We start from the raw sequence: 13,624 nt of genomic DNA on the forward strand, positions 1-13,624 counted from the left end.
TCAAGTGATTCTTCTGCCTCAGCCACCTGAATAGCTGGGAATACAGGTGTGCACCACCATGTCCAGCTAATTTTTGTAGTTTCTTTTAGTAGAAATGGGGTTTCACCATACTGGCCAGGCTGGTCTCAAACTCCTGAGCCCACCTGCCTCAGCCTCCCAAAGTGCTAGGATTACATGCATGAGCCACCATGCCCAGCCAACTCATTCTTTTTATTTTTTGTTTTTTATCTCCTATCTTTCTAGCCACTGGATAATCTCGTAGACTTACATTCCAGTTCATTAAACTCTTCTTCAGTTTGTTTCTAATCTACTACTTAACTTGCCTATTGAGTTTTCAATTTAAATTATATTTCTATAAGTTTATTTTTCCAATATGACTGATTTTATTTTATTGCATCTGTTTCTTGCTCATATTTTCAAGCTTATTTTTCCTCTAACTATAGTTTCTGATGATATCAAAAATCTATGCAGGTCTAAAATTGGTGTCTATTACTTCTGTTTTCTCTCAATCAGACTACCTCTTAGCTTGTGGGTATTGTGAGTTTGGCCAGTGAGTTTCTCATTTTAGTTTGAACCTTACATGTAAAATTCCAAACACCAAGAGTGAATGCTAATGTGAACTATGGACTTTGGGTGATGATGCATGTAGGTTTATCAATTATAGCAAATGTACCACTCTGATTGGATTGTTGCGACATAGAGTATGAGGGATATCTCTCTCCTCTCAATTTTGCATTGAACCTAAAACAGCTCTTAAAAAAGTTGTTTTTTTTTTTTAATTCTTGAAGGCCTCAGGGTTTTTTGTTTGTTTGTTTTGTTATTGTTGTTTTGTTTTGTTTTGTTTTTTGTGAGATGGAGTCTTGCCCTATCACCCAGGCTGGAGTGCAATGGCACCATCTTGGCTCACTGCAACCTCCACCTCCTGAACAGCTGGGATTACAGGCATGCACCATCACGCCCGGCTAATATTTAGTATTTTTAGTAGAGACAAGGTTTCACCATGTTGGCCAGGCTGGTCTCAAACTTCTGACCTTGTGATCCACCCACCTCGGTCTCCCAAAGTACTGGGATTACAGGCATGAGCCACTGCACCCAGCAGGCCTGTGTTTAACTCACAGTTTTCCAGGAAGGATCCAGCCTCAGGCCATTTTAAATTAAATTCTCCAGTTGAAATTTTGTTTTCAGACCCTCAAATACGTGGCATGAATAATGACTCAAACATTTATGAGAGCTGACTTGTAGTTACGAAAATGATGGTTACAATTTTTCTTCACCCACAGTGAAAGTTGAATCAAGCAGCTTTTTTTGCCAAATTCTTCATGTCAGGTTTATGTATTGTTCATTCTTACACTAGGATCCCAGCTTTATGTTTCAACTAAGCTCCCCACTTTATTTCTAACAATACAGCCTATCTTCTGTACTGCCATTAAAATTTAAATCTTAGCTTCTGACAATTAGAAGAAATCCTTTAAGTTCTGGCATTCAGTTATTTCTCAGGATTTCTACCTTTACGCCAACTCATAAATGTATCTTACAATGTTTTAAAAATATTTTATCCAGTTTTTAGTCAATTTAGAGAGTCATATAGGATAACTGGTCTGAAATTCTCTTAAAAATACAAAATCCCCATTTTATTTTCTTACTTATCAACTTTTAAATTACTGAATTTTACATTTATTTGGTATTCAATCAGTTTATTCAATATGATTATTTATCCATTGATTTTATTTTCACGTGTGAGCAATGTTATTTGCAATTAGTGATCTTTTCTTTTAAACTGGCTATATGACTTATTTCTGTTTTACATGTTATTTAATTTTCTAGAATTTTTATAACAATCTAAAATAATAATGGCATGATAGGTATCTTTGTCTTATTTGTAATTTTAATTTTAAAGTCCTCTGGTGTTTTTCATTAAGTATGATCATGGCTTTCATATTAAAATAGTTTATTATGTTAAATATCTATCTGTTTCTAATTTATAAAATGTTATGAGTAGTTTTATAATAAATTTGGTATTTAATAGGATTTTCATATGATTTTCCTTGTTTACCATATGATTGTAATATATTCCTAGAATTCCTAACATTAAACTATTCTGAAATGATATCTACTGGATAGTAGTACATCTTGCACTGATGAATTAGATGTGTGCGTGGGGGTTTTAGAACATTAGCATCTATAGGCATGCATAAAATTGTTGATTTTGTTTTATTGTACTCTTAGTCCAGTTTGGCAATCATATAAATTAGAAAAAATTTTCACCAGTGTTATGTCTTAAATTTCTATAATGTGGAACTTCAGTTTCCTTAAAAGATTGGAAGAACTGACTCATAAAGGCATGTGGGCTCAGAACTTTTTTGGAAGTTAATTATTTGAAAGCATTTTTCATCTTTGTTATCACTTTTGTTCTAATCAGGTCATCCATCGCTCCTTTAGTTAATTTTAGTTATTTTTTCCAACGAATATAATAATATTTCTTGAGCCTTTTAACTGCATAGTTTACCACTGAATTCTACATAGCAGTTTTTATGTTTAAATCTCTATATGTACTATAACAAGAGAAAATTCTGGTTCATCCATTCAATTTTCTTGGAATTGTAGGTATAGTAACTCCTGCTGTACTCTCCAGAAAAAATATAGAAACAAACACTCCTTGCCTCAAGAGGTAACTGGCGATATTAAAGAAAGACTAGCATCTAATGGACCAAATTTAGCAGGAGTTAGTAATCTAAGTGTTCCCCTCTCATACTCTGCTGTTGCTTCCCTGTGCACAGACATGGCAGGCCTTGAGCTCCTGGTTTCTACATGGGAATCAGACCTTGTAAACCTTGGCAAATGTCAGTCACTCTTCTTTCTACCCCCAGATTCTCCAACGTAATTTGTAAGTTATCTTCAGTCAATGCAACTGGAGAGAATGAAAAACTCACCCTATCTTAAAATTCAAGCCTCATTTCTAACTTTAATCTTTATCAGGGAGCCCTTTATTCAGAGAGTCATTTTAGTGGACATTAATAAAGCTGATAAGCTGATTCAAAATAGGCTTTATTCTATGAGCTAGGACTCTGAAGGGAAACAGGAATTCCTGACTTCCCAAACATAATCTCCCCAATTTGTTAGAAACTCCTTGTTCTCGATTGTTTTTTATTAGACAAAGTCTCACTCTGTAGCCCAGGCTGGAGTGCAGTGGTGCGATCTTGGCTCACTGCAGCCCCCACCTCCCAGGCTCAAGTGATTCTCAAGCCTTAGCTTTCAGAGTACCTGGGATTAAGGGTGTGCGCCACTATGCCCGGCTAATTTTTGTATTTTTTAATAGAGATGGGGTTTCATCCTGTTAGCCAAGCTGGTCTTGAACTCCTGAACTCAAGTGATCCACCCACCTGGGCCTCCCAAAGTGCTGGGATTACTGGCGTGAGCCACCCTGCCAGGCCCTTTTATGTGTTTGTGGTTTATCTTTATCCTAAGTACACTATCCAGCAAATTGCATGTTCTTGTTTCATAGTTTGAAAAAAGAGATGCAGTCTGGGTCAAAAGCAACTGTAAAGGCCTCAACTGCCTAATTTTACAGGTCTTCTTCCTAATGTTCCTCTAGTCACATAAAATATCTTCTTTCTATAAACTTGTTCCTTTCTGCTAGCTTCTTTAACCTTTAACAAAAATTTCCTCTCCCTCAACAGTGTTTCATAGGCTTCTGCTTATTCATTTCATCCGTTTGATCATTATCTTTTGTTTTTCTTTTTTTTTTTTTTTTTGAGACAAAGTCTCACTCTGTCGCCCAGGCTGGAGTGCAGTGGCGCAATCTCTGCTCACTGCAACCTCCACCTCCCAGGTTCTAGTGATTCTCTTGCCTCAGCCTCCCAAGTAGCTGGGATTACAGGCACCTGCCACCACGCCAGGCTAATTTTTTTGTATTTTTAGTAGAGACAGTGTTTCACCATGTTGGCCAGGTTGGTCTCAACCTCCTGACCTCAGGTGATCCACCCATCTCGGCCTCCCAAAGTGTTGTGATCACAGGCATGAGTCACCACACCCAGCCCATTTGATCATGATCTTTAATGGTTCTTTCTCCAGCTCATCACTTTTCAATTCCTTCCCTGAGGCAAACTGCCAGATTATCTCAGTATTTCCAGTTCAGACTCAGGAAGTGGGAAATCTTACCAGCCCAGCTCATCCCTTCATGCCGCACCACATCATAGATCCCCAGAAGCCTGGGAAAGCACAAAGGCACAGGGTAAGTCAAGTGTCTGTCCCCAGGCCCACCTTCTCCATTTGGCCACCTCAACAACAGCTCAAAATTAACAAGTTGAATTCTTGATCCGCACTCCCATCTTGATTCTCTTCCCCATCTCAGCAATGTGTACCACCATCTGCCAAGTAGTTCAGCCTGATGTGGTATCCTTAGTTCCTCCTTTTCCCTCATCACCCCACGCAAGCACTCTCATCCATCAACTCTCATCAGTTCTTTCTCTAAAGAAGATACTAAATCCATCTTCATTTCCATGAACACCACCTTAATCCTGGATACTGCTATTTCTTCTCTGGATTACTACAACAGCCTTCTAACAGCTTCCTAACTACTTGTGGCACTTCCCCTTCTTTCCATTATTCAATTCATATTCTACACAGCAGAGGTAATGATCTTAAAATATAAATACAATCACACAGATCCCTCACTCAAAATCCTTCAGTAGCTTCCTATTTCTCTTAGAATAAGATCCAGTCTTTTCCCTGTCTGACACAGCTTTTGATGATCTGATTCCGGTTAATCTCTGAAACCTCATCTTGCAGTATTTTTCCACACTCACAATGTTCCAGCCACACCTGCCTTGCTTCAGTGACTCAGGATCCTTGAGTTCTTTTCTGCCTCAGGGCCTTTGCACATGCCTCTGCTTGCTTGGTGTCCACCCCCCCCCACTCTCTCACTTGCTTTAGGTCCCAGCTGAAATGTGATTTCCTCAGAGAGGACTGGCCACTCTAACCAAAGGGAATCTTCCCCAACTTGCAGCTCTTTATTTTATCCCCTATGTCTTCATATTTTTGCCCACCTCTCTAAATTATTGCGGGGAAAACTACAAAAAACACACAAAAAAGCAAAAGCTAAAAAGGGAGGCACAAAAGAAAAAAAAAAACCTTAAAGCAAACGGAGAAAAAGACAAGAAATTAAGAGGAAATAGGCATGAAAGTATTAGCATTTATGAAAAAATAAGTTTATAAAATTTTTAAATAAGTGTAAATGTTATATACCCCCAAAGCAAACATTCTTACTACTTATTTCTAAGTCTTAGATAATTTTTTCTAACTTCACCTTCAAGATAAGTCATCCTTTCTTGAATTCCAGTAAGTACAATATTCACTAGTGTAAGAATTTATCAAAATGAAGGCTCAAAATGAGTTAGAAACATTTGAAAAAGTCATTATAGCCCCTAGAAGAGTCTAATGCTTCTTTTCTCTTTGTAAGTTTGCATAGCAAGGATCTAAGACAAGTTTTAAAATAAAACAACACTCTTTTAGGACCATGTGTACATGAGGCATCATTTCTCCACAATAGCCTGGCCCTCTCGCCTCCCTTTGTCCTCCGCAATGCCTCTTTGTAAATCACAGGTGTTTGTGGGCATAAAGCCCATCAGAAGGGAGTTTATTGTGAAGAGTTCTTTCTTTGCCACTTGTTCTAAACCTGTTCAGAGAGTGCTCCATGCCTTAGACCAAATCTCCATAAAAATCAAGAAACAAGAAGTTTTCTGTATGCCTGCCCAACAGCCACACTATGACATTAGTTTCGACAGCTCTGTGACCCCGTATTGTCCCAACTTTATTCACTAGTCTTTTTTTCTCTTTCTCTCTCCACTCCTTTTTTTAAGCCTTTATTGGCATTTTTTATCTACTGTAAAATAAAAAGGAGGAGGATGGGCGTTGTTTTTTTTTTTTTCTAAGTATTCTATGTGGCAGATAAAGAAAAACACTATCTGCAGTTACTGTAGTAATGGTTTCAAAAAACACCTGCAAATCAAAGAAAGACACCACGGCAGTGTCTTCAGATTTTTTTTTCTTCTCTTAAAGTTCCTTCTTGGCCATTATAGAGTAGGCCCGGCAATGAATTTATGTGACAGCTATGAAGTTAGTATTAAAATTGTGAATAGTGCCTAGCAGTTTTCATGCCCTTAGTATAAGATCGCCTCAATTTGCCACACAGCGGTGAATAGGGTAAAGAAGGGAGGGGGTGTCGAATGAATGAGAGGAGGAGGTTATGTGAATGGGAGAGTTTCCCGGGAGGGGGCAGCACAGTTGTCACGGGGAGAAGAGTGATTTATTTTTGAAATTCCAGAATGGAAGACCAAAAGAAATTGCCTAAAAGATCCTGAAGCGCGGAGGTGGGGGTGGGGGGGTGAGATAAATAATATGTCTACACACATTTAGCAAGTGTCAAGGCCAGCTCTAGAAGTAGGGACGGGGTGGGGGCGGCGGTGGTAAATCCATTCCTCTGGTCTTCCAAGATTCAATATTAAATGCCAGCAGGGAGCAGATGTGGGCAGGGGCTGCAGAATAGGGGTAGGGAGCGCGGAAGGAGGGGTTAAGCGTTTATCTCAATAGAAATTAACCACTTGGGGAGAATTAGGAGCGAGCTGCAGCGGGCGGGGGAAGTGGGGGGAGAAGCGGGACAGGGAGAGCGTCTCCCGGTGTAAAGAAAGGAACTTTCCTGGTGCGGAGATCTGGGCAGGGCATTCAGTAAAATGAGGTGAGCAGGGCTGCAAAGAGCAAGGCGGGGCGTGCCCTCCACCGCCCCCCGCCGCTCCGCCCGGCCCCTCCGCTGTCCGGCCCCTCCTCACACCCCTCCCCCTGTCCGTATTAGCATGCGGGCGGCGGCGGGCCGGCCGGGCTGGGAGGGCGGCGGTGGCAACGCCGCGCGGGGCGCATTGTGGGCCGCGCTCGCCTCCGCGGGGGACCATCTGCTCGCTGTCAATGCATCACCTGCTCGTCTGGGCCGTCGCCTGGGCAACGGGGGGCGGGGGATTAAGGAGCGTGTGCGTCTGGGTCCGGGCCGAGGCGGCGGGATGGGGGTTGGGGCGGGGCGAAGCGCTCCTCGGCCCCTCACCCCTCTGCCCCAGGACGGCTCGACCCGCTCAGCGGGGCGGCGACCACCGCGGCTCCGCCGCTCGCCGCCGCTCCTCGGCCTTTGCTCCCCGGCTGCCTCTTCTCGCGGGAGCGGCTGGAGTCGCGGGTAGGAGCAGAGAGCAAAGGGTCCGGCCCTGCCTCACCCTGCCAGGAGGCGAGTCCCGCGCTCCCCGCGTCTACCTGGAGCTGCAAGGGCCCTGCCCCGACGCGCTGCACGCAGCCTCCTCCGAGGGAGCTGGCGCATTCTGCTGGGTTCTGGGGACGCGGCGCAGCGCGGTTCTGAGTGCCCCGCAGTCGCCGGGCAACCACAATGGGGCAGCCTCGCCGCGAGACCCTCCCCCGCGCCTGCCACCAAAGTCACAGAAAACTTTCACACCTCTCATCTGACACTGTGGTCTGTCCGAGACGCCAAGCACTGGGGAAGTCTTCAACGTCAGAATATGGGTGGCGCCTGTTCTTCAGGGGGCGGGCAGGGGGAGCCCAGTGTTTATCAAAACGGGTTGATTTTCCACGGAACTACGGAGGGGGTAGTTCTGGAGGTAATAAACCCCAGAAATCCTGAAATTCCCCTTCCACCTGCTGGTCTTCATGGAATTCTAAACCATTTTCAATAGAAGAGAAGCCCATCCAGGAGTAATGCAAGCCAACGGCAGGGGGCAGAGCGAGGCTGTAGATGGGGACGGTGGCCATTTGGGGACACTTTTAATCCAAAGTCATGCTCTCTGATTTAGAAACTTTAGAGCAATTTTTTCTCTGCTCTTCCCCGTCTCTATCCCCGACTGGCCAAGGACATTTAGCTGCTCCAACAAAAGTCGTTCTAATGTTCCCGAAGAGTCTACGTGGCTCAACAATGGAGTAGTTAATACCCCCACCCCCTGCCCATAAGCTGTCCATAGACTGCACAGAACCAATGAGTTGTTGAGGTTTCATCACAACCCGTAATATATAAATATTTTTTCTGGGCTAGCTAAATTACTGGATACTCTTCTGCAGAATCACAGGTTCAGCAGTAAATGGACACCCTCCCCCCCCAAACCCACATCTAAAATATCTCTAGCCAGGAAAAATCCCGGCTTGTTTCTTGTTAGGTCTCATTAAAAGGTCTGGCAACTCTTGGGAAACCAACGGTCTTCTCTGATTTAGCAACTCAAACCCATTTTCTGCATTTCTTTAAAAAAAAAAATGTAAGTTTGTGGTATGGACCCTATGTTCATCTTTTCCAGCTAAAATCTCGTGATCATCGAGTAGAATTTGTCATCCTTTTATAATTTCTAGATATGAACACCATGAATCAGGCTAATTTTATGATTAAAATGCAATTTTTTAAATTTTCTATGATCAAACAGAAAATACAGTTCCACTAATGTATCATTTTTTTTCATTCATATGCAAGAGAGAAAAGTTAACTATCAAAATATCCATAGCTTTAACACAATAGATGAAGGGTAAAAGGTTTGTATGTATAAACTTGCTCCAAAGATAAAATTCTACCCACCCCTTTACTTTATGACTTCCATAAATTAAATTTGAGAGTTCTAAGAAGATGTGCCCTTTGATCTACAAGGCACTCCTAAATACATACAGTCATGGTATCATTCCAATTTAGAGAAGGGATGAGCTTGAGTCCAACCCTCCTGTCTATAGATAAGGGAGTGAGCCCCAAAATAGTAAGTGACTGGCCCAAAACTGTACTGCTAGTGGCTAGGGATGCCCAGTGCTCTCTTACCCCCAACAACATCACAGAGGTGCAGCTTTGCACACCAACAGCCCCTGAAAATGCCCTTTGTCTACACTCTTACCACTCCTACAGCCGCTTGCTTCACTACAGAAACAAGAAATCTTCATCAATTTCAGCAAATAATCCTTGCGTACCTACCATGTGTCAGGCAAAATAGACAAAGATCCCCATCCCTGTAGAGCTCACTCTTTAGTGGTGCAAACAAATTTAAAAAGAAAGAAAAGACCAGGTGCAGTGACTCACACCTGTAATCCCAGCACTTTGGAAGGCCGAGGCAGGTGGATCACAAGGTCAGGAGATCAAGATAATCCTGGCTAACACGGTGAAACCCTGTCTCTACTAAAAAAATAGAAAAAATTAGCTGGGCTTGGTGGCATGTGCCTGTAATCCCAGCTACTCAGGAGGCTGAGGCAAGAGAATCACTTGAACCCGGGAGGCAGAGGCTGCAGTGAGCACAGATCGCGTCACTGCACTCCAGCCTGGGCAACAGAGACTCTGTCTCATAAAAAGAGAAAAAAGAAAAGAAATACTATTCACTTATTGAACATCTAATCAGCTACTATGAGAGGGAAAAATATATCCACAAATAAGATATGGATATCAACCTTAAAAAGAGAAAAACATACATGAGAATCAGAGCAACATAATCAAATAGAAAATAATGTCAATATGACAAAGTATCATGAAGTACAAAGGAGGCATCAGGTAATTTTGCCTGGGCAATATCATAGAAAAGATGTCACAAGTTTGGCTACATAATAGCAGTCCCTGGCACCTAAACAGGGTATGGCACATAGCAGATGCTCAATAAATAGTTGTTGAATGCACAAATGAATGAAAAAATGAATAACGTATTTCCAAGTAGGCAAAAGGAGGAAGATATTCCAGGCAAAGAAATCACAGTATATGAAAATGTGGTATATATATACAATGGGATATTACTCAGACAAAAAAAGAACAAGAGAATCTCCCCACTTGTGACAACATGGATGAGCCTAGAGGACAGGAGGTTAAATAAACCAGCCACAGAAGGACAAATACTGCATAATCTCACTTATATATGGAACATAAAAAAGTCTAACTCAACCCAAATGCCCAACAATGATAGACAGGATAAAGAAAATATGGCATATATACACCATGGAATACTATGCAGCCATAAAAATAAATGAGATCATGGCCTTTGCAGGTACACGGATGGAGCTGGAAGCCATTATCCTCAGAAAACTAACACTAGAACAGAAAACTAAACACTGCATGTTCTCACTTACAAGTGGAAGCTGTGCAATGAGAACACATGGACACGGAAGGAAACGACATGCACTGGGGCCTGTTGCAGGGCGGGGTAGGGGAAGCAAGAACATTAGGAAAAGTAGCTAATGTATGTGGGGCATAATACCTAGGTGACGGGTTGATAGATGCAGGAAACCACCATGGTACACATTTACCTATGTAACAAACCTGCACATCCTGCACATGTACCCTAGAACTTAAAATAAAAATAAAACTGTTTTTAAAAGTCTAACTCACATGAGCAGAGAGTAGAATGGTGTTTGCTAGAGGTTGGGGAGCGAGGAGGATGGGGAGGGAGGGAAATGGGGAAATGTTAGTCAAAAGGTGTAAACCTTCAGTTATAAGATGAGCAAGCTCTGGTGATCTAATATACATCATGGTGACTAAAATTAATAGTGCTGTATTACATACTTGAAAATGCTAAGACAGTTCTCACCACCACACACCAAAAATGCTAATTATACGAGGTGATGGATGTCCTCATTAGCTTGATCATGGTCATCATTTCACAATGTAGACATATATCAAATCATTACATCGCACACCTCAAATTTATACAGCCTTTATTTGTCAATGATACCACACCAAAACTGGGGAACATTTTTTTGAGGAATGATATCACAGTACGAACAAAGGTTTAGGGGCATCTGTATTTAAGGAGTGATGAGTGAGCCATGAACTGTGAGCAAAACAAAATAATGGAGAAGATTTGGAAAATGGCATGCTGGCTTGGAGGCATGTTGAGAAGGGATTTGACGACCATGGCAAGAATGTGAATTTTGTCCTGAGGCCCAATAGCTTTTCAGCAGCAGCACACTTGTTTTAAGCAGCATCTTGCAAGAAACTCAAATAGGTTAAAACTGATCCATATTGGGCTGTCCTAATAGAAGCAGGGATAGGCCCCTTGCCCTATCCAGGGATGGCTGGGGACTCTATAATGCTCATTGAAACACTGTTTGTACATCAGTACAACTGGCAATGAGTCATCTTTGAACATTATAGGACATAAGAATGTGAGTTTGGAAGGAAAGGGGAAGTCAGGAAGAGCAGTTAGAATGCTACTGAAATTGTCCGAGCACAAAATAATGAGAACTTAAATTAGATCAGTAACATTCAGAGTGAAATGGAAAATAAAGAGATTTTGAAAATAGAATCCTTAACGTACATGGTCTTCCTGCTTCAGAGAACATAATTTTACCTCTGGTACATCTAAGTTTGGATATTTTTTTAAATGACAATATATTACAAACTTCAGCATTTTAACTGTTACTGTGGCTAACACATTCTCACACTTGCAAAAGTTTAGGAAAAACACAAATTCCTTTGCAGCAAACTGCTTAAATGATGGCTCACATGTCAGAGTATAGATCTTGGGATCCTAAGAGAAGCCAATGGAAGATATAGAAAGATAGCAAAAAGAGAAGCATGTTTGAAAGATATCTAATAGTCCTTCCATTTACTAACCAGGCATACGAATTATTGAGCAATGATCAAAGCCATAAGGACCCTTTCCCTACACTCTTTCAAATGTAAGCATTCGAGTGTTTCTCTTAAAAGTTACATAAAATTATTCATTGCCCACTTACAATTAGATACAACTGCCCATTAAAAGCTGCCCCCCCCCCCCCCCGCTCCGCGGCAGGTAGAAGGCGTATGACTTAAGGAATGCATGACACTCCTGGATCGGGTAAAACAAAGATATACTCGTACAAACAAATAAGCTAATAAGAGAGGCAGCAAAAGAGAATGGGAAGCCAGAGAAATTCACATGATGAAGATACCTGGCATTTAGCCAAAAGTGAAAACTATAAATATTAATCAGATGAGAATCAGTGTCACTTTACAGCAAGAATGTTCTGTAATCAAAAGGGTGGGTATTGTGTTGTGCATGTTAGCACAATTGCCACCAAAAATATTGGATGCCAGGGGCTCCCAAGTACTGGAAAGGGACTAGATTCCTAAGGATGCCACTTAGCAGAAAATTTGCTAAATATCAACTGTTTATGTCAAATTCAAATGATACTGCAAAGTAAAGGAAGAAGAAATATCAGGGTTTCAAAATTGTGTTCCTGTCTTTAAAAGACAGGAAAAGAAACCTTCCTTGGACATCTATTATTTGCTAAGTGCTTTCCAGACATTATGCAGAAATTTTGCAGAAAAGGTGTCACCATAATCACATTTCAAAGATGAAGCTGTTCCAAAGTTGGCTTTGTCATCCAAGGTGTGGCTGTGGTTGAGCATGTCTGAAGTGAAGCAGACGTGACATGTCCCTGAAGTTGGTAAAGTCACAAGATTGTGAGACTGCAATGCTTCCGGGATCATCCCTGTGGGCCGATGGGCCTTGGAGTGGATGAAAGGGCAGGGAGGGAGATACTAATGCTCTCATTTGGGTAAATCAGCAGTAAATCTACTCAGTGGTCAGGCAAAGGAGGTTTGGGCAACATAGTGGGCGTGCCAAAAAAAGAGAGGCTAATTGAAGATCAGAGTAGCAATGGTTGGAAGAGGCAAAAGGAGACAAAAGTGTGCTGTTCCCTTTCTTTCCTCTGTTCCTAGACATAGGGATGAGAGAGGATGAACAGCCTCCACTACTGAAGGGGGCAAAATGGTAAATACTCCCACCATGGTGGATTTCAAGCTCTCAATGTGATGTTAGTGAGCCCAGAGTTGGGAAAAGATGTGCACAGCCAGCTCTGACGATCCAGTGCCAGCTAGCTCCAACACACTACTGCCCTTTCCCATGTGATATTTGCCTGTCTCTTCTTCCCACCTGTTCTTGCTCAAAGACAAAGCTGTTAAGTTGTGCAGACTGTGTACATTGTGCAACGCTAGTGTTGCCATTTTCATCACAGCCATCATTGTTATATATAATTTAATATGATAATTTTCCTCTAGAAAAGCATGTAGAGCAAAGGAGGCCTTTTCCTAATTTGCACAAAACCACCATTTCAGTTGATTTTCATGCTGCTCAAAGACCACACACTGGAAGTCACAAGCAAGACTCAGCCACAGATATCTTCTCTTTAACTTACATTGAGTTTTTAAAAATATTTTTTTTAACTAACTTGCCACCATTTAAAAAATCAGCAGACCAAAATCCAAATTACTAAATTATCCAGGAAAAATCAAAGCAAGCTGCACTACGTTGAAAGCAATAACATAAGGAAAGTACCTATGCCTAGATCCAGGTATCAGAATCCTTCAAAAGATATCAGGATCCTTCAGCCCATTCTGGCTAATGTTTTGTACTCACCTTTTTTATCATGATATCCTGGAAGCTAAGTCATCTGGACTCCTTCTTTCTCTGTGACTCCTCCCTTATCTTCTGTCAGTTTCTAGAATAACCTTTGCATCTCAGGGCTTTGCACTTGCCCATCTTCTTCCTGAAACACTGCGCCTTCCACCCCCTTCACTGGTCCAACTCCCACTCATCCTTCCATTTTGGTTTAGCCATCATCTCCACCATCAGCTTTCAACAAGACTCCC

The 13,624-nt window shown here is 41.8% G+C and overlaps 1 protein-coding gene and 1 long non-coding RNA gene across 2 annotated transcripts in view; one reads left to right on the forward strand and one right to left on the reverse strand.

The window, feature by feature from the left end:
* CUNH12orf42 (chromosome unknown C12orf42 homolog) overlaps positions 1-7,838 on the reverse strand; it is a 192,296-nt gene extending 184,458 nt beyond the window's left edge. Inside the window, exon 1 of the mRNA XM_032299490.1 lies at positions 7,487-7,838. The gene's annotated coding sequence lies outside the window, so the exon portion shown is untranslated. The remainder of the gene's footprint in view (positions 1-7,486) is intronic.
* Positions 7,429-9,017, forward strand: LOC116565744. The gene is made up of 3 exons (XR_004275573.1): positions 7,429-7,649; positions 8,504-8,562; positions 8,921-9,017. It is a non-coding gene; the product is annotated as an uncharacterized LOC116565744 (long non-coding RNA).
* Positions 9,018-13,624: the final 4,607 nt, after the last annotated feature.

Source organism: Sapajus apella, unplaced genomic scaffold, assembly GCF_009761245.1.
Source record: "Sapajus apella isolate SASKATOON/1434 unplaced genomic scaffold, GSC_monkey_1.0 scaffold2, whole genome shotgun sequence".
NCBI lineage: Eukaryota > Metazoa > Chordata > Mammalia > Primates > Cebidae > Sapajus > Sapajus apella.